The 20862-nt window shown below is 39.6% G+C and overlaps 1 protein-coding gene across 5 annotated transcripts in view; it reads left to right on the forward strand.

Annotated features, from left to right (window-relative positions):
• Nucleotides 1-20862, forward strand: part of TLK1 (tousled like kinase 1) — a 656881-nt gene that overhangs the window by 41600 nt on the left and 594419 nt on the right. Inside the window, exon 1 of one of the 5 annotated variants that reach the window (XM_078681582.1) lies at nucleotides 5822-5900. The exons of the other annotated variants lie outside the window; for them this stretch is intronic. The gene's annotated coding sequence lies outside the window, so the exon portion shown is untranslated. Of the gene's footprint in view, nucleotides 1-5821; nucleotides 5901-20862 lie in introns of those variants that run through there. 5 annotated transcript variants of the gene reach the window in all.

Genomic DNA, 20862 nt, shown 5'->3' on the forward strand with positions numbered 1-20862 from the left:
AACATGTTGACCACTATTGGACAGTGGTTTTAAATCAATACCACTGTGGTGCATCATATTTTAACACTGTCAGATAAAGCGGTAAGGAGGACGGTGAGAGTGTCTCCCCGACCCGCTGACGGCCTGGTATCCAGTAATGAATGATGCAGCACTTGTTTTAATGGCATTGTGATAGATATAGTTCAGTCCTGTGAATTACTACAGCACGCTGAATTTATCTGTAATTTTAATAGCGCCGTATTGTATTTTAATACTATAGTCAAATATTGCTGAAAGCGCTACTCGCTACTTGTACTGACACTAACATCTACTTACCTAGCCTGGGCTCGATCTTCCGTCCTGCCCGCCCCGGTCCGACGCGGCAACCAGTGCCGTTTGAGCGGAGGGCGGGTCAGGCAGAGCCAGGCCACTTCCGTGTTGTCAGAGCGGTCAGCGCTATAGTTGCTGCACCTTCAGGGGTATTTAGCCCCCTCGTCACAGCTGGTGCGCAGCGGCCGCGCGCAGCGAAGCGCCGGAGACGCGCCAGACAGAAGCCCGTCTGCGCCCGTCCGCGGCAGGACGTGGCTAGGGGCTATGGAGGAACCTCTGGCCGAGATTGATTTACCTAGGCGGGTCTACTCCTCGCAGTCCTTACGACACCTACGATACAATCTGTTAACACCACATTGTAAGTTACCGCTTAATTGTCTTCCGGAAGGGCCATTCTCATGTAGGTCATGCCGAACACAATTTACAACAGAAAAACCATATCTTTGGCAAGATCCTAGGAACCCTTCTGTGGTTACAACTCAGGGAGGAAACATTTTAAATATTTTGTTGTGCAATGTTAGATCACTAGTCAAGCATTCCTTCGAGGTCTGGGATCTTATCGCCACTTATAAACCTGATCTTTGTTTTCTAACGGAGACCTGGCTTAAACCTCATTCTACCCCCGCTATTACCCTTGGTATACCGGAGGGTTATAAAATTGTCAGGCTGGATCGACCTATAAAAACTGGTGGGGGTATTGCAATTGTTTTTAAACAAGAGATCTCCATATCGGTCATTGATCAACATTTTAATCCATCTTTTGAAATGCTGATTTTTAGGATTGGCTCCTCTCCCAAACACAGTAGGAAAGGAGCCTTGGTCTATAGGCCTCCGGGCCCTTTAAAAAATATGTCCAAGGAATTAGTGGAAGTACTGGCTCCTCATGTGTGCCACGATAAAGAATTCCTGTTACTTGGAGATTTTAATCTCCATAGTGAGGATAAAGTCAATAGTGAGACTCAGTCCTTTCTCACTGACATTTCCTTCTTAGGATTACAACAATGCAATAGTGGACCAACGCACCAAGCAGGACATACTTTGGATATGATTATATCTAACTTTCCGGGTATAAAATGTGGTGCTCCTAGACAATATCCTTGGACCGACCATTTTGTGCTTGCGTTTTCCATGCTAATGAATGATCCCCGTCCCACTCCTTGTATTCATATTCAAGCTAAACGTAGGCAGTGGCACAAAGTTAACGCTGTTAATTTTGCACACAAATACTCTTCATCTTTAATTGACGGTTCAGATGATATTGACATTGCCCTTTTAAATTGGGAGCATGCAGTTGATGCTGCAGTACAGCATATTGCTCCGATAAAAACTTTTAAACCTAGATTTGCTAGGAAACAGGAGGTCTGGTATTCAGAGGAATTACGTAATCTTAAACGCGTGGCTAGAAAGTCTGAGAAAACATGGAGAAAATCTGCCAGGGAGGAAGATAAAAACTATTATAGAATCAACCTCAACATCTATCATAAAGCCTTACGGCTAGCACGGAAAAACCATGTTACTGCTCAGTTAGATGCTGCTGGCAATGATTCTAAAGTTTTATATCAAATTGTCAACACGTTCATAAAACCAGCAGCTTGTGAAAGTGCTGACATGGCTTCACAACCCCTGTGTGATAGTATTTCCTGTTTTTTCTCAGAGAAAATTGATGCCATTTATGATAAAATAAAAGCACTGGGTCCTGACTTAACTAGTTCAGAGACTTGGACCCCCATTCTGACAGCTCCTACCAACACTTGTGCTTTTAACGAATTCCCTGAAATAGCATTGTTGGAAGTTCAGAAACTATTTTCTGATATTAAAAGTGGAAGCCCGGCAGACCTACTACCAGCCAGACTTATGGGTCCGCTGGGGAGTTTACTAGGTCCTGATGTGCAAAGACTGGTGAACCTATCACTTGTATCTGGAGTGGTCCCATTGGCCTGGAAAAAAGCCCTAGTTAGACCTATTAGGAAGAATACATCTATTCCTTGGTCTAACATGTCCAACTTGAGGCCCATTTCCCTTCTACCTTTCCTAGGGAAAATCATCGAAAAGCACACCAATAAGCACCTATCTACCTACCTAGAACACTCTGGTAGTCTCGATCCCTCGCAGTCAGGTTTCAGACCTAAATTTAGCACTGAAACAGCTTTAATGTCGGTAACTGACGATCTACGGTTGTACCAGGACAGAGGTTATTCTGTTGTCCTGGTGCTACTGGATTTATCGGCAGCGTTCGATACGATTTCCCACACCATCTTGATCGAACGACTGTCTGCGAGTGGAATCGGCGGAAGGGCACTGGACTGGATCAGAAGCTTTCTCTCCAATCGCACCCAATCTGTCACCATGGGTGACTTTAAATCGGAGGAAGTTAACATTTCCAAGGGGGTTCCACAGGGCTCATGTTTGAGCCCAACGCTATTTAACACCTATGTGGCCCCCTTGGCAGGTGTTACTAGAGCTTTTGGTTTTTGTCCAGTGTCCTACGCAGACGATACGCAGCTGCTCTTCCCTTTTAAAACTCTTACCCCGGAAATTTTACAATCTTTTTCCGATGGGATGAAGGCAGTTGCAAGGTGGATGTCATCCAACTTTTTACAATGCAATGTTGGGAAGACAGAGGTGATGCTCTTTGGTGAAGCCAGGATTCAATGGTCCCCTGATTGGTGGCCCTCTGATTTGGGGCCGGTCCCTGTGCCAAAAACAATAGTCAAGAACTTGGGCGTCAGATTGGAACCAGAGCTAACCATGAAGCAAAACGTTAACATCACTGTAGGATCTTGCTTCCATGTGATTGGCCTTCTTCGTAAAATCTTTCCTTTCCTCCCTGACTCTCATAGGAAAACCCTTGTTCAGGCTCTGATCATCAGTCGGCTTGACTATTGTAACGGGCTCCTGGCAGGTGCAAGTGAGGAGGTTTTGGACCGTTTGCAGGTGGTGCAAAATACGGCAGCCAGGCTGGTGCTAAATGCACCCCCTAGATCTCCCTCTAGACCGTTACTTCTTAAGCTCCACTGGTTGCCAATACGTCAACGAGTGAAGTTTAAGACTTGTTGTACTATCCATAAGGGCCTCAACCAATTGGGACCTGAGTACTTGGCGAACAAATTTATTCCTTATGTTCCCATCCGTGCCCTTAGATCCAGTGACCAATTGTTACTAAATGTTCCCAAGATCACTAAAACCAGGTTGGGTGGTAGAGCCTTATCTGTCGTGGGTCCCAAATTATGGAACTCACTTCCGTTGTCATTAAGGCAATGTAATGACCACCGTCAATTTAGAAAACATTTAAAAACGTTTGTTTGGTTCATTTTAATTGTTTCCTTGCTCACAGTACTTTAATGATCTGCTCCTTTTTCAGTTCTGTACCGGCAGTTACAGCGCGGAGATACTCCCTTGGGAGTTTATTCAGAGCGCTATATAAGCCCATAAATAAATATAACAGTGGGCAAAGGAGTAGAAACCGTAGGTACAGGGGAACAACATTTGGTGGTCCGAGGGGAAGAGGTATTAAAGGTACATATGGGGGTGGGGGTCGTTCAATCAATGGGGGTGGGGGTCGTTCAATCAATAATCCATCCATATCTGAATCCACATCTTCTTGGTGGATTTGTGCTGTTACTGTCGGTCTGACTATACATTCCTTAGATATTAGCAATCTATGCTCTCGATCTAATTATTCCTTCTTCTGAACTTCCTTATCCTTCAATTTATTTACTTCTGATACTCTGTCTTCCTTTCTTGTTTCCTTTGTACCTTCTCCGCCTTGAGCTGCTGCTCCTTTACTTCTTTCCTCCACATACGCAAACTGTCAAACATAGCTGGCCTAACTTTCTTTAAAAACAATTGTTTCGCTATATATTCGAGTTTGTGAGGGACGATTGTCCCCTCTAATGGCCATTGCAACTGGGGATCCCCTTTTGTATATTTGTTCCACAATCCTTTATACATGATGGGACAAATTTTATATTTGATGTACATCTCAAAATTCAGCGTAATTTCTGGTGGCACCGGCTGACTTGCTTCCAAAATGCTCTGCTTATTGCAGCAGCACAAAACTTCCAAAGTGTGCTAAATACATGCATGTTATATAAGATATAAAAAACCTTTTAAACAGAGAGAAATTAAAAAATATTCTCACATTACCTGTAAGAAAATTTTAATCAATATCAAATAGCAAGTTCTAAAGAGGATTCAAAACAAATTCCAAACCAGTTCCATACAAATTCCAAATAACCAAAAGGACCGGTTCAATACAAATCTACCTTATTCGTAGTCAACTCCCACCTGTCGATCCTTCCTGATCCAAAAGAATGACCGTCCGAGGGCCCCAGTCAAGGTTAGCAGCCGCCAGGAAGATCAAAGTCGGAGAGCAGAAAAATCACCTTGGACACGAGAACTAATCTCTTCAGGTGGTGCACTCCTCAGTGAAGTTTGTCTAACTGACACAATCTCCTTCCCTGGTCCGACTGCAAGCCTTTGATAGGGCCCAACGTTTGGGCGCCAATTTGTGAAAGCGATTATTGAAAACCCATTGGTGCAGGGTCACCCTTAGTCCACGGGTTCTTAACAAGTAAGAAGGAATCTACACTGGAGCGAAGTACAAACCAAGGGTCATTTATTAGCATTCATGAATGGGGGCTCATCCGACAAGCACCATAGAGCTAATCTAGGAGGAAGCACACTGAACGATGGTTACATGGGTTTTTGTAGCAAAAGATCACAAACGAGGGACGCCCAGAGGTAAATGGAGCTTTGGGAAGAACACACAAATGAGGTAATGGTAGGAATCGACATCCTTGGTGTCTTGTTCAATTGTCGCGTTCTAAGGCTACAAAACAAGATCTGCTATCTGAATAAACTTTACTTGAGGCTTTAACCTTGCCTGAAAAACCCCGAGCAGACGCCATTTGTTCTTTTGCGCTGCCTCTGCATGTATACACAGCCTACAATGCCCCAATCTAGATTCTTTACTCATGTTTATACAGATGTGGTGTCAAGGATGGAGCCGGGCTGGAAGTAGTGGAGGGGTGAAGAATGCATGAGGCATAGCTTAATCAAAAAACGAGAAAATAAGATTTGATATTTTAACAGTTCGATCTGGTGCAACAAGTAAACTTCATTAAACAAAGAGCTATATTATATTGCCTCTCTTGTGACTTTGGTAACAGAATACACTGTATTCTTAATTGGATCAGATTCTACCACAACCCTTTGCTATCTTTGAGAACACCACAAAACTTTGCAAGATAGTCAAAGCGTACTCAGTGAGTACTTTATGTCTGTTAAGAGGGCACAGGGGGAAGGTTAAGAAATTATGAAGCCTTCGCTGAGAGACTACTGTATGGTACAAACCACGCTCTGGGTGGACCTTAATTGGACATGGTTTAGGCTGGGATCTATTGGGTGAATACTTTGTTTTCCTCCGGGACAATATGGGGCATCTAACATATGGCCTTCTCCGTGTGATGAGGTTTCTCCCAATTCTTTTATTTATATTTTCAAGTTGAGCCTGAAGCTTCAAGGACGCACTCCCAATCACAGCTGGTCACAAGGAACAATTGCAGAAGAAACACGGAACTGCATTCCAGGTAAAATTGCTTTTAATTTACCCAACGCGTTTCAAGGCAACAGCCCCTTAATCATGGGTCACCATTCAGATGTGGCATAAAGGTTCCGAAGTGTATGCTGCTTGATTTTCAACCCTCAGTGGGTCACGTGATGTTCTATGCAGCATTCTGGGCTTTGTAGTCCTCCTCGGCATAGTATTAACCCACAGTGGGCTCCTTGCCACATCCCAATTAGTCAGTGTTCATTTCATTTCCATTAAAATACCTTTCGTAGGCCCTAGGATGCTTATTCCGGTTTATGTTTTCTTGGCTTGGAGGAGAACGGTTTCTCTCTGTGCAAGCACGATGTTCAATATGCAAATGAGCCCGTTTTTCCCGAGTTCCTACCTACTAAAGGAGTTAAAGCAAGCTTGAAATAATCACAGGGGCATGGAGCCTACTATAGGTTATGTACTTTCTTACCTTGTCTTGGGACCACAATGACCATCATGCTATTAGGCATTCACTGTGAGCCACGCCCACTGAGGGAAGTTCATTTCAATAAATAAAGAAGTGATTAACAAGGTGAGCTTTCTGTGCCTCTGTGAAGCAATCCATGAGTAAGAGGCGTGCTGGCCTCGAAACGCGTCGAAATTGGCAAAATTAAATGGAATGAGGAAAGCGAGCTGCAGTGGGGCCAATAATACCGGAAGGTTTTAACATCGCCGAGTGCTCTCTTAAGCTCGAGGGCTTTGTTTGGAGAATATATATATATATTACAAACTCGCTCAAAACTGGAGGGCGCTTCCACAAAATCCTGAACGCCGCTGCAGCAAGGAACACGAGACCCAGAAGTTCAGGTGAGAAGATTCTTTAATCGGCACTTTCGTCAAACATAACGTTTCGGCCTCCGAAAGGCCTTGGTCACATGACACACAGAGCGCGATCAGAATTTAAAGTGCTAGTGCTGTAAATCCACAACATTTCATTGGACACCGCTTAGTCTTCAAGAATGCTATCGAAGACAGACTGAAACACCATTGTAAATCACAGGATAATCCCAAATGAATAACAATTTGCCACAGTGACTTGTGCGTTTTCATTGTGAAACATAAATGTCCATATCCTAAAATGATTTTAAGATATAATGAACTGTTACTTGGAATCGCAAAAATGCATTTAACTGGATAATCCACATTGCAATAAAACCCCCAAGAACAGAAAACACTGTTGGTACACTTGCTATGATTAATTTCACATGAATCAATTAACACATTGATTACTGTATAAATACAATAAGACAAGTGAAACAATTAATTAATCAACTGTTCAAAAATATAAGGGCAAGTGTACCCCAAAGAGATCACATATGCAGTGTCCAACTACTCGTGTGCAAATTTAAATAACGAAACAGTGAATGTGTGAACATATATATCAAAAATTATATATATGTGTGTATTAAAATTGATTTCACAGTTATTACATAGGCTGATCCCAACCTATGCAAAGATGTTATTTGTTAGCTTTCCTTCCAGAACCAAATGTTTACATAGGCCAGCTAGAATCTTCAATGCTGCCTACAGAGCATTTATGTATCACAAGTGCATCAAATCTATAAGGGAGAACATTTTTACCAACAATCAGGCACACTCGGATGTTTACAGAGATAGTGTTAGATCAAACATCACTGCTTCTGTGTGTCATTAGTTTTTAAAGACCCGTGTACAGATCTTCAGTCGAATTTAATCCCCAAGGGGATTTGCTGTTCAACTCAATGATGTATTTAGTCTCTAGCGCTCTGACGATGCCCTCTCTATCTCCACCTCTTCTCAGTGGACCTACTGCATCAATTGCAAAGTACCTAAGGAGTGCACTGTTGTTGTTGTGACTCTCCTTAAAGTGCCTAGCAACCGGGTACGTGGCATCGTTCGTGTTGATGGCTCTGATGTGCTGGAGCACCCTCTTGTGGACCTGCAGTTTAGTGTTCCCCACATATCGCAGGCCACATGGGCACTCCAGCACATATACCACGTACTCACTTTTGCAAGTTAGCTGCTTCAAGATTTTACGGGGCGTGTCTGAGAACGGAATGGTGTATTCAGTTTTGCTCACACCATGCAAACAAGCTTTGCAGCTGGAGCACTTCCTGAAGCCCTTACTCCCTGACAGCCAATTTTCCGGCAGTATCACCTCAGGACTGGATTTTACTAATGCATCCTGTAAAGAATGTGCCTTACTGTAAGTGATAGCAGGTTTCCTCGGCATATGTTCTCCAATCACCGGATCAAATCTTATAAGATCCCAGTGTTTGTTGACAATTTTTCTTAGGGCCCCATGCTGCCTATTGTAGGTCCAAATTAATCTGGTGGGTTGTTTATCGACATCGACGGTAGGTTTTAGGTTTTTCTTGTGAATAAGGGCAGTACCTCTGGATATAGCATTTGCTTTGGTTATAGCAGCATTAATAATGCTATCACTATATCCCCTGGCCAGGAACCTGTGCTTACTAGCCTCTTGAACCAGTTTGCATTGATTTTCTGTACTGCAAACCCGCCTGATTCTGAGCATTTCCCCGTAGGGAATGCTCCTAATCAGGTGGGGAGGATGATGACTCTTAGCATGCAGTATAGTATTGCCTGCAGTAGGCTTCCTGTACATAGTTGTTTCCAACTGACCATCATTCACTTCAATTGTGACATCAAGAAAGTGGGCTTTGCTGTGACTTACTTCCGAGGTGAAAGCCAAATTGTAATTGTTACAATTCAGTTTCTCGATGAACTGGATAGCTTCTGTCTCTGTTCCCTGCCAAATTAAAAAAACATCATCGATGTATCTATACCATTGTATGATATTCTTCATGCAGACGTCATGATGTTCACCAAAGAGGACCTGTCTCTCCCAGTAGCCCATGTGCAGACAGGCATAACTGGGAGAAAAGCAGGCCCCCATGGCGACACCCCTCACTTGTTGGTAATGTTGTTTGTGGAACATAAAGTAATTATTGTGAAGACAGAAACTAATCATAGAAACAAGCATTTTGTTATGTTCTGACAGTTCAATCGGTCTTTGCCCCAGGTAAAATTGAACCGCCCGTATTCTATCCACATGAACTATGCTGGTATATAGTGATGTAACATTTAATGTTACCAGCAAATATTCAGAACTCCATTCCACCTCTTTGATCTTTCTTAAGAAGTCACTCGAGTCCTGAATGTAGGATGGAAGCCCACAGACGTGTTCCTGAAGGAAAGAATCTACATAAATTGTAGTCTTTTCTAACAAACCCCCGCGAGCTGATATAATGGGTCTCCCCGGAGGCTTGATGGCGTCTTTGTGGACTTTGGGGATCAGTGGTCGTTTTTCAAGAATTTCAGTTCATCCATGCTGATAAGACCTGATGAACACCATCCCATCAGCATGGAATAAACTCAAGCTGAGCTTTCCTGACCACCCCCACATCACAGTGTTTGTAGCAATTATCATCATTTAGTTGCTGGAGTGCTTCCTCCAGATATAAACTCCTTGGCCACAACACCATATTCCCGCCCTTGTCTGATTGGCGGACAATCATGTTGCCATCTTTCTGGATTTTCCTCACGAGGTCAGAGTATATTTGGTTCTGCCTGTTTGTAAACTTGTTGGTTTTGAGTGTTTTGACATGTAGATCTTTAATCTCCTTAATAGCAGCCTCGTGGAAAATGTCAATGTTGTCAAAGGTCATAAGAGGTGTGAAAGTTGACCGTGGTTTGAATTTGGATTGGCAGGATAAGTTGGTGATGGGAATGTCTTGTGTGCTTTGTGAGATTGTTTGTTCTAACCTCAATACCTCCAAATCTTGTAACAGAGGTGCATCATTGACTGATAATCCCATTTCAACTGTCGTACTATATATTTCTATCTTATATTATATTTTCTTTTTTATGCACGGTTACATACAATGATATATGTCTTACACAAATCAAAAAAGATGCATTCTTGGGTTCTATACATGCAAAATCAAGCATTTCCAGCTTGCATATCAGAAATATTTATAACTTCTAGCATATACATTTACATACATGTGTAAAATAATATTAACTCCTTGTGCTAGCGGGTACTGTTACCTCCGTTAATAGAACAATGTATGGCCAATACTCTCTGCACATATAGTACATATCATGACTACGGATAATAACACGTATGTGACTGTCACGTACATCTTTAAAAGTGAAATATCTTAATTTTAATATGAAACTACAACTAAGAAAATAAAGAGATATCAATGATTTTTTTATTTTTTTTAAATCTGTTTATTAATTTTCAACCATCATCAACAGTCATAGTTTAGTATTAGCAAACAAGCACTAATGTCGCAATCAAAATAGTAAGAAAGGCACATGGCATTCAATAATGTAATCAATGCGTGGGGACAAGATAGTTATGAACAACTGTCAAAGAACATTTGGGCGGTCCCAACATCCTCCTGTGTCTAACAATGCAGCCAATTGCAGCCTATAATTACATGTGCTGAAGAGTTATACAATATTAATGCAACTATTATCCCCCACCACATAGCCCTTCCTCGTCCCCCCCTTCTTACCGACGTGCGCACTACAGCGTAACCTGCCCCTGTAATCATTGGAGCTCCATGATTGTTCAGGGAAGAAGACCTACAGTTATCAAAAAAAGGATCATGACCATGACAGGGAAGGGGGCACACTCATACCCTTCGTTCTTTACATTGTTGCTGTCGCCTGCGACGTCCCACTCCCCGAGCGCACGCTCAGATCCGACCCAGAGTCCGCATCAGTAGCCTTCAACTCTGTAACCAGAGCTTCACACGCCCGGGCGGCCTCAAACGCTTTCTCATTGTGAGACCTCTGGGCCTGCTGCAGACAAATCACACTCTCACTCCTGCCCAGGTGAGCATTGCAGTCTTCCATCTAGCATAACCAGGCCCCCCTGCAGCCTTCTAATTAATTGTGATTTCTCTTTTGGCTAACACCAGCCCCAGGTCCAGGAATTTACTGTTATTTTGGTCTTAGTGGTGTGGGGGAAACATGATATCAATGATGAAAGAAAACCATTCTGTGAGGCGTTGTCTAAGGTGTGCTGTTGCTGATCTGAGCTGCTTGTGGGTGGTGCGTACTGCATTATGTGTTTCGTTTAGGACCAGATGTGCACCAGGGTAGTGTATGGCAAAGTTTACTTTCATGGAATGTTTCTACAGGCATACAAGTCCGGATCTCATCCTGACAGATTCTCCATTTTTCAACAACACTGGTGGTACGACAGACTCACTGGGCGCTATGTTCTCCCCATTCTTTGTTGCACCTTTTTTTTCTGTAAAAATAATCAATCTTTTACTAAAAGTTTTTTAATGTGTCTCATTTGGAAGCAGTCTTGCCAAGTTTAGAGCGGCCTTGTTGCAGATATAACTGCTTACATATCCAGCAGTCTGCTCGGCTCTGGGTTAATTTTTTTAAATCGGCAGTACGTTTGCGTAATGATACAACCTTTTTTTCTGATATTTCTTTTTGGACAGCTCATATGGACCTATTGATATTAACGTTTCCTCCGTCTTTTGATTTGGCGGCAGATGTATGAATGTTGGTTTTATTAGACTTGAACCAACTAAACTGGTTGGTTTGTATTCTCTGTATATATGTATGTGTGCATATATATATAATCTTTTATGATCTGCTTTTTAAGTGGGGAAATGATGTGGCTAATGACTAGAGCGGTCAACCTCGAAGCTGGGGAACCCGGTTCGAGTCTTGGCAGATACGCTCAACATCCTGTGATTCTGGGGAAATCACTTAATCTCCCCGAGCCTAACAAAAAAAATGTGTCGGTCTGTAACGCAACTGGTTCTCATGTAAAGCACTCCGATACCTTCGAGTTTATTAGTTCGCTATATAAAACTCAACAAAAAAATTATCAGATATAGATACACTGAATTGCTCAGTGTTTTATTGTTTGCTGTACTTCTTGAGGTGCTGGAAATTGTATCCAACCCCACAATTAATGCCATAAAAATCCAGTTGTCTTTCTCTGGCTTCTTGAAACAATTGGAGGCCAGAAGGCTGTTGCTGCTATTTTCTTATCTGTGTGCACATACAAACTGATCCCTGCCTTGCATTAAATTAAGAATGTGACTTGCCGCTGTTGATTGGATGCTATTCAAGTAATAAATTATGTTTCCTTAAGATCCCTTCATTTATTACACCAAATGGGGCAAGTGGAGCAAATCCATTTTTGTAGTGTCTCGGCCTCATAAATATTTTTTTATTTTAATGCATAGCCTAATGTTTAGTTTGGTGAACAGACATAATATCGAAGGAAAAATATAGAATGGACATAATATCGAATTGACAGAATATAGTGGTTAAAAAATATCGAATTGAAGGTAAGTAATATTGATTTTTAAAATATAGAAAGTCAAAATATCGAAGTAAGTAATATCGATTTTTAAAATATAGAAAGTCAAAATATCGAAGTATATAATATAGGTATTTAAATATATTGAATTTTTAATATCTAATTTAAAAAAAATTATATTTAATTTTTGCGTAATCTAATTCTGTAGAAGGTTGTGGGTTTATAGGGGAATAGGGTGCGAAGTAATTTAATTGTAATTATTAAAAATTTTAATTTATTTATTGGTATTTATTTTGAATTAATTGCTAATTTTTAGTTAATTACTTTTTAATTGGTAATTCATTTTTTATTAATGTATTTTTATTAATTCATTGATAATTATGTTTAATTTATTTTCCGTAGCGGGGTGAGAGTTTATAGGGGAATAGGGTGGGAAGTAATTTAATTGTAATTAAGTATAATTTTTTATTGGTATTTATTCGTTTTTAATTGGTAATGTTTATTAATTGATTTGATAATTATGTTAATTTAATTTATTTTTTGTAGCGGGTTGTGGGTTTTTTAAGGGAATAGGGTGGGAAGTAATTTAATTGTAATTAATTAAATATGTTACTTTATTTATTGGTATTCAGTTTGAATTAATTAACTATTAATTAATTATTTTTTAATTGGTGATTTATTTTTATTTGATTATCTGATTGTTAATTTTATCAATTTATTTTCTGTAGTCAGTTGTGGGTTTATAGGGGAATGGGGGGGGGAGTAATTTAATTGTAATTAAGTAAATCATTTTAATTTATTTGGTTTTTATTTTTAATGTATTTCATTGGTAATTAATTTGTATTAATAGGTAATTAATTTTACTTAATATTAATTTGTATTTGTAATTAATTATTGTATAATAAATTGGTACTTTATTTTAATTAATATTTTCTTGGTATTGATATTTAATTAATTTGTATTAATATATTAAATCTTTACTTTTCCTACTGTTGCACACTCTGGAGTGGGAATAGTAATTTTTACCCTCCCGCTATCCAATGCTTTCCCTACTGTTGCACTCTCTGGCGTGGGAATAGTAATTTTTAACCTTCCGCTGTCCAACGCTTTCCCTACTGTTGCATTCACTTGAATTGGAATAGTAAATTTTACCCCTACGCTATCCAACGCTTTCCCTACTGTTGCACTCTCTGGAGTGGGAATAGTAGTTTTTACCCCTAGGCTATCCAACGCTTTCCCTACTGGTGCACTCTCTGGAGTGGGAATGGTAATTTTTACTCCTACGCTATCCAACGCTTTCCCTACTGTTGCACTCTCTGGAGTGGGAATAGTAATTTTCACCCTCCCGCTATCCAACGCTTTCACTACTGTTGCACTTTCTGGAGTGGTAATTGTAAATTTTACCCTTTCCGCTATCCTACGGTAAAAATAGTGTAAGTTTGATATATATATATTCACCTCCAAACAATTATACTCGCACTCGTCCAGGAATATACATTGTCAGGTTTTATTTTGTCATTGTGCCATCACAGCATAACAACCTACGCGTTTCGATCACTAGATCTTGGTCACGGTTACAAACATTAGTCCTACTTCACTTTCAGACTTTTATACCAGTTCATCATATCTGCATTATTATGATGCATTATGGTTATGGTAGTTACTTTTATCAAACATTTTCTTTTTTTCAGTTATTTTCTTACTTTTCACATAGCATAATATCGTGCTTAATTACATTTTCTTATACCCGGCAATATGTTTAAAACTTATATTGGTCACAATTCATTTAAAACCAAAGTCTTTGTAACTACAGCGCTTTTATCGCTTAAAGCAGGGATTTCTCAACAATTCTCTGATTGTTATATGCACATTTGCATCTTTTGTAACCTTGCGTTTCAATTATTTTTACCCTTGTGGCAAAATATTCGTTATACTCGCAGGTTGTTTACGGGACTCAGTGCCCTAATATGATATATGCATATGACTTATAATCAAAGTTTAGTATGCTATCTAACATCCGTTATATCATTGCATACAACCATTCCATATCACTTTCTGCTGCTTCAATTATGCTCTTCATTATTGCGCATAAACATAATAGTATTTTAGGACTTGGTGCCTTCTTCCTCACAAATATACGTTTTTCAATAAATTCAGTGGTGTTTAGCCAGTTTTTGCCATAACCATAATGCACTGACCATGTCATGAATGATCTAATATGTGACATCATCAGCAGTGGATTGCGGGTGCGCGAAATATAGTTAGTACAACTAACTATATAGGAGCAATTTCATTGGTTTTGTATGAGTAAAATGTCCAGCTAACTATAACACCACTAAAACTTAGTTTTTTGAGTGAGTTTCAAAGGTTTTTTTAAATGCTAATTCCTAACTATATAAGGCCTGAAACCTATGGTTTTTTCAGTGAATTTCAAAGGTTTATTAAATGCTGATTCCTAACTATATAAGGCCTGAAACCTATGGTTTTTTCAGTGTTTTTAAAAAAAAAAAATGATTGGTTAACTGGCTTATTAAGTGTATCTTAGTGAATACATATATTAGCAAGTAATGTTTAAATATTTAAATATATGCATGAGTGAAGTAATGTGCGACATCAGCAGTGCATTGCAGACGTGCAAGTTATAGTGAGTCCAACTAACTATAACGTGGGAATTTCAATGGTTTTATGCGAGTAAAATTTCCAGCTAACTATAACTGGTGTGAAACCTATGGTTTTTTTCAGTGAATTTCAAAGGTTTTTTAAATGCTAATTCCTAACTATAACTGGTGTGTAACCTATGGTTTTTTCAGTGAAAATATATATATATATATATATATATATATATATATATATATATATATATAAAATTTCTATGGCAAAATGAAACCCCTCATTTTGTTCCTTTTCAAATTAAATGTATTAAGTGTTACCACTTTATTCCAATCAAGATGACTTCAGGTGTGCCATACTTTTGTCATAAGTAAGACTGTTAGCGTTCTAGTTGTTCTTTAGAACACTCTGGGACATTCTGTCATTGGGCTATAGTTGGGCTACATCTGGCTGATATTTGGGCTACATTTGTTTTTTTTTTGTCTCTGGTGGCCATCTTTGGGCTACATTGGGCTACATTTGGGCTCTAACATATATATAGCCCAATGTAGCCCAATATATATATTTTTTCAAAGTTAATTTTCGTAAAAACCACTGGAGCACATATCTTGAGACATAGCAAAGGCACATCGGGCTACCAGTCCCTACAATTTTGCCAAGTTTGGTGGAAAACCATTCAGCCGTTCGGGCTAAAAGTGAGTCCAACCGCCTTATGGAAATTAACATGGGGAAAACACGTTTTGGGACCCCCCTTTTATCTCGGCACCCGCTTGACGAATCTCCCCCAAACTTTCAGGGAAGGAGCGGAGCGCCGCAAGGCAAAGATAAGGAAAATTTCAGGACGATTCCTTAACCGGCGCCAAAGTTATTCCCAATAGAATGTTGCGATTTCCCTATGGAAAACAATCCTAACTATATATACCCAGTAGGGTATGTATATATGTATGTGTGTGTATATATGTATGTGTATATATATATATATATATATATATATATATCTATATCCAACGCCAAGTCCCACGATCCTCGGGACTCGTTTTCAAGTAAAGAGCACTCAAAGTCAATACAGCGTGGTTTCGCCAAGTTGTTTAATGACAGAAACTTCTTGCAGTTAATTTAGTCAAGGTTACAAACGCGTTTCGGCGTTGCTGCCTTCGTCAGTGTAAACTTGCACTTTGTTTGTTTAGGGATTTAAATAAAACCATGATGACAACCTGTCACGTGTTCTAAAAGAATAAACATAAAAAACGGCACAGAACTTGTAATTACATCATTACTTGTGGCGGCCATCTTATAATAGGTTCAGTGTTATATTATCTCAATTATTCCGATATCACTTGGTACCATAATATTATACATTCGACAAATTCATGTACATAATTCCTATGATAATGATAATCAATTGATTGATTCCATCATTCGTGTGTGTATTAATGGTAGGTTGTGTTATCGTACATCTCTTTGGACGCCTATTTTCGCAGTGCCGTTGATTCACAAAGCCCTTAACGATCCCGTCTGGGGCCGTGTCGAATAGTTAACATTTTTAAGATACATGGAACAATTATCTGTTTCAAGTTAGGTGCAATCAAGCCCTGAATGGCCAGTTTATTATAGATCCTGTTGTGTTATTTGCATAAATGTTATTTTTAATTGTTCCTATTTTTTGATGTATCTATATTGCCTTATTTTCAGGGGTTGGGCAGACAACATTTTTATGCAAATTTTCATCTACTTTCTCCATTTGCTCTCTTATGGTTTGCATATTTATGTAGAGGGTCCAGGATGACAGCATTTTAGATGTGTGCCCACATCTCTTCTTCATTGTTCATCCCGCCTGAAGAAGAAAAAAAAAATTAAAAAAAAAAAAAAAAAAAATATATATATATATATATATATATATATATATATATATTCACTGAAAAAACCATAGGTTATAGACCATATATAGTTAGGAATTAGCATTTACAAAACCTTATTTTACTCACACAAAACCATTGAAATTCCATATATAGTTAGTTGCACTAACTATATATCGCGCACCCGCAATCCACTGCTGATGATGTCACATATTACATCATTCATGACATGGTCAGTGACATCACTGATGACATCACTGATGACATCTCAAATGACATCACTGATGACATCTCACTTGACATCAATGATCACATCACTGATGATATCATTCATGTGATAATACAATGCATCTCCTCACACTCTAATATAACCTCTATTACACCCAGTGTTAAATAGAGAGTATAATTTTTGAAACCATTGACACACCAATACTAGTTACTACATACGCACTCACTGATTCCTATGTCTACACACACATTCACTCATACAATCATTCATACATACAATCACTCATCTTTACAACACTATCATATGCACTCATACACCTATACAGACACTCACACTCTGCCACTCATCCATGGAGTTACTCACACACCTAGTCAGTCCTGAAAAGAATCAATCACACTTCCATTTTCTCATCTATACAGTTAAACACAGAACACCTTACATTTTTGAAACATATACTAACACATACTTACTCTCTTATAGAATCACTGATACAAGTACACATTGATCTGCACAGTCACACACCTCCCAGCCAGCCATACACACACTCAGTCTCCCATACAAATACTTGTGCAACCAATCAATAACCCATATAGCTACTTATATAGCTACTGATCAACACATGCAGCAGCTTGCACAACAACAGACATACTGATGCACACTTTCAGACAGTTTAGTCACTAACCCGTGCATTCAGTAAGACGCATTTAATCACTCACTCATACAGTCAATCACGCACCTACTAAAACCTTCATTCAGACACTTATACATCCACTCATTCTTCAATATGTAAAACATATTTAAACTTTACAGAAACACATAATCACTGGATGTTGTCATCAGTGATGTCATCAGTGATGTCACTGACCATGTCATGAATGATGTAATATGTGACATCATCAGCAGTGGATTGCGGGTGCGCGATATATAGTTAGTGCAACTAACTATATATGGAATTTCAATGGTTTTGTGTGAGTAAAATAAGGTTTTGTAAATGCTAATTCCTAACTATATATGGTCTATAACCTATGGTTTTTTCAGTGAATTTTCAAGGTTTTGTAAATGCTAATTCCTAACTATATATGGTCTATAACCTATGGTTTTTTCAGTGAATTTCATTGGTTTTTTAACAGCTAATATCTGTAGCTGTAAAATGTATTCTTCTTTAAATCCAAAAATATATTTTATATGTTTATGAATAATTTTTTTTTGTAATATTTTTTTTTCTTCGTTCCCGCTTCGCGAATCGGGAAGCTTCCCGTTAGCTGACCTTGATGCCGCGAAATAGACCGCGAGCCGGTAAACGTTTCTTTACCGCAACTGCCGCGTTACAAAACAACATCGTGACGCCTCCCGTCCGCATGACGTTTCACGTTGTCGCGTGATACGTCATATGACGTGCTACGTTAGCGAACTGGTACGCGAACCGAGTCGCAAAGCGCAGGTTTCTGGAAGCAAACCGGGAGGCCCTGCAAAGCGCTTAACGTAAACACAGCAGGTCATGTGACTTGGTAATAACACTTTTCATTGGTTCATTTCACTTTTGGTTTCCTAATGATGTAAGACTAGGTCATATAATCTAAAATGAACACTTTTCATTGGTTGAGAACTCTTGTTTTTCCCAAATGATGAAAATCCCTCCTTCTTTCCTCACTCTGACTTTCATCATTGTGAGAGAAAGACCCTTTGTGATCACTGAGCAATGGCTTCTTTAGTAGCTTCAGCTGGTGCTTCCCCACCACCTCCACCACATCCAAGGAAGAGTGGACCACCTGCTCAAGTTATAATTCAACAAGAAGAGGAAGAAGAGGAACAGGACGACGAGCACGAAGAGAGGCAGTTTTTGCCTGAGGAGCCCAGGACGTCTCACCGGAAAGAAAACTTCATTTGGCAATTTTTTTAAATTCCCAAAGGTGAGAAAAAAGTAAATGCAAGATACGTAACTTGCCTTATATGTCAAGATAGACTGTCCAGAGGAACCGAGAAAAAATACAGTTTCGGAAACTACACAATGCATCGCCATATGACTAGGTGGCATCCTAACAACTACAGTGCTGCACAGTTTCGGAACGACCTAGATAATCTCCCTATTATGGCCAGAAGATCTGTTGTACCGGAAGTAACGGGACCAGAGGGCAGGGAGATGGTGCCAAATATACAAATGAGATTTGGTGAAGTAAAACACACCTGCGTATTTTGCGATGGATTCATTTGCTACGGAGAAAGAAGCATCACTCTGATCAACAGAGCTATTGACTATCATATGCAAGTTTGTACGAAACGCCCAAAATAATAAATACTTTTTTTTTGTTTTGTTGCTCCTGTTGAGCCCTTTACAATGAATCGTTTTCATTGCCCCCTCCAAGAAAAACCCAAAAAAATATAAAACTGTTCAGAAAAATTCAAAAAAAGTAAAAAAATGTTCCGAAAAATAATAAAAAAAAATTAAAACAACAAAAACAATAAAAAAAAAAGTTCTTTTCAGAACTACCTCCCCGTTATTAAAAAATTGGTACAATATTTGGAACTGTGCCAACCTCTATTTCTCTTAGTTCGCTTCCCAGTTCGCTCGCGGTACGCGAACCGGAAGCGAACCAAAAACAGTAAGTATAAGGGAAGGAAACAGACACTTATGTTAAAAGAAAGACAGCTATAGGGGAGTAAACTAGAGATACTATTACCCGTAATCCACTGCTGATGATGTCACATATTACATCATTCATGACATGCTCAGTGACATCATCAGCAGAGGATTGCGGGTTTTTTGGCAACGTGCCTTATCCACGGTTTAATAACGCTGCCTTTTGCTTTATATAAGTTTTCAAATTGTATGAAATATATACCAATAAGTCGTTATGAACCTTTAGGTAGTGCTTTTCTTCATGAGGTCTGGTCGCTTCCATACACATACAGATGTTTCAAAGATGATCAAGAAGTTTATCTGAATGGAGAGGAATGCACTGAGACGCCAGATCATTCACTAATGTGTAGGCACATACAGTTACACGGTTCATGCAACAAACACCGACCAAATATGGCTTGCGTGTTGCAAGGCACGCCAGTTCCTGCTATCATCCCCACGTTCAAGTTGTTGGAAAATGGTAGTTATTTGATGCTCAATAATGAAGATTGATCTGGGTTAATTAAAAGTATTCCTTTTATCGTAACAGTAAGTGAACGGGTTATTTGCTGCAGAAATGTTCTATTTCCTCCCACACATGAACATAGGGAGTTTTCAATCTCGCCACAAATACCAACCTTGGGAGCAGATTTCAACGGCATGGCAAGAATAAGAGCTCTTTTGTCTCAGAGAGAGGTGGCCTTGAGTTCGGCCCGTGAAACTTTCGTGCTTCACATAGCGAACACCCGTACAGAGGTGCAGACCCTTTTCAATTCAGATTTGCCTTTCCATTTCAGCAAGATGGTTCGGACTATCTCTAACGCATCCTCCACAAAGGCCCTGGCGCACTTTTTTAAAGTTGTTACCAGTGGTCTCGTAACTTCATTTGAGAAAATCTTTGGAGTCATCCCTACTTTCTTTCATTGTATTTTTTCCACTCTGCTTCGTGGATTGCCATTTTTACTTGCATTACCAGCGGACGCTCTTGTGCTTTTTTACATTTTTAAATATGGATGTCCCTCCTATGCAACCTCCCGCCCTGCAGCTGCTGACACTGTTCCGCAATCGCATGCTAGAATATTATGGCACAATGCCGTTGGCGATATTAAGCACGGCATATGGATTATCTTTTCGATTCTCCTACTTCACCTGTGTCCAGCCTGTATTTCACTGCCTGACCTGTGATTTCGATTGGGCCATTGATTTGTGTCTCTGCGGACCGGTTTCTCCTGACGTCGACTTTAATCAGCTGATGACTCCTATCATTACTCACGAGTTGGTTTGTCCTGGCGAAAGGATTATGGCTGTGGCATTGATGCATGGACTAATTGG

The sequence above is a fragment of the Lissotriton helveticus genome, chromosome 3_1 (genome assembly GCF_964261635.1).
Source record: "Lissotriton helveticus chromosome 3_1, aLisHel1.1, whole genome shotgun sequence".
NCBI lineage: Eukaryota > Metazoa > Chordata > Amphibia > Caudata > Salamandridae > Lissotriton > Lissotriton helveticus.